Source organism: Limulus polyphemus, unplaced genomic scaffold, assembly GCF_000517525.1.
Source record: "Limulus polyphemus unplaced genomic scaffold, Limulus_polyphemus-2.1.2 Scaffold169, whole genome shotgun sequence".
In the NCBI taxonomy this organism is placed as follows: Eukaryota; Metazoa; Arthropoda; class Merostomata; order Xiphosura; family Limulidae; genus Limulus; species Limulus polyphemus.
Genome location: NW_013665779.1, coordinates 168,752 through 170,155, shown reverse-complemented (window position 1 = coordinate 170,155; position 1,404 = coordinate 168,752). Strand labels below are relative to the sequence as shown.

The following is a 1,404-nucleotide window of genomic DNA, read 5'->3' as shown; positions in this document are numbered from 1 at the left end:
TTTCGATACCCGTGGTGGGCAGAGCACAGATATCCCATTGTGTAGCTTTGTACTTAATTCCAAACAAACAAATGTAAATATAACACAACAAACACTTGCCCATCATTTCAATAACTTCTTATAAATGGAAGGTGTTATTTTTTATGTAGAATAAATATTCAAGTTTACATGAAATGCAACATAACGCTGTTCATTTAACAGCCTATTCTTTTGTTCGAAGAAATTGTGAGGATATCCAAACGTACAGAAATTGCGCACAAACCGTTTTTGTGTTAGAAGGTAGTTAGTTTTTGTCGTGTCAATACTTGTATTAGAAGCGATCGTAAATAGAAATGGTAGACTCGGAAATAGATATAAAAGTATGACTTTACATTAATTTTGTGAGTTCAGATTGTTTGTAATAATTAATACATTTGTAGAATTTGGTAATCCTGCGATTGAATTCATTATACTTATTCTTCGCTATAAACATCCTTTCAACACTGATATAAATGAAAGCGCATAATTTTTGATGTGTTTTTATTTTTAATTTTCAGTCAATTTGTATTAATTCAGAAGCACATATTACATTTAGGTGTATGTGGTCAGTGGATAAAGCAGATATTCTAGACAAATGATCACCATGATGTCCCGAGCTAACGTTATTGTAATGAGCACTCAAGTCCACCAAATCGGATGAACATGTCCTTCAATAATGGGTGTGTCCACCTCCTGCAGCAAAGCATGCCGCGGTCCTACGTCCCATACTGGCTACCACACGTCTGATCCCGTGTTGGGGAATCCCCTGTCACTTGTCCTGCAATGCCTGGATTAACTGTTGTCTGTTCTGTGGTTTAGGGTAACTTCTGTAGACGTTGCGGCTTAGCTCTTCCCATATATGTTCAATGGGGTTGAAATTGGGTGAATATGGTAGCCATGGCATTACGTCAACGTATTCTGCTTGGAGATATTCCGTGGTGACACGTTCAGAGTGCGGACGGGCATTGTCCTGCTGCAAAACAGTGATGTTACGGTGGTCTCTGAGGAAGGGAACCACATGTGGCCTTAAGACGTTGTTGACATAGCGTTGTGCATTCAAGTTGCCCTCGATGACTACCAGAGGTATTCTGTGGTTGCCTTCCCATACCATGACACTAGAACCACCCCAGCGATTTGTCTGTCAGAATCCAGAATCACGAACTTGCCAACACAATACATCAAGATTGTTACTACCTCCAGAGCCACAGTAGAGGACTTAATAACTAATAGTTTATTCTACTATTTTTTTTTCACTTTAGAGCCGAAAGACCAAGACGACGCTGCCAACCTTCCACAGCTCTTCCCCTTAAACCTCCAGATCACGAATCAAGCACCAAGAAACCCACGAATCATCTAAAACGACAGTCCCCAACAACCTTACCCGCT

The 1,404-nt window shown here is 40.0% G+C and overlaps 1 pseudogene; it reads right to left on the bottom strand.

Annotated features, from left to right (window-relative positions):
- The window catches only part of LOC106477718, a 131,650-nt pseudogene that overhangs the window by 25,371 nt on the left and 104,875 nt on the right, over positions 1–1,404 (bottom strand).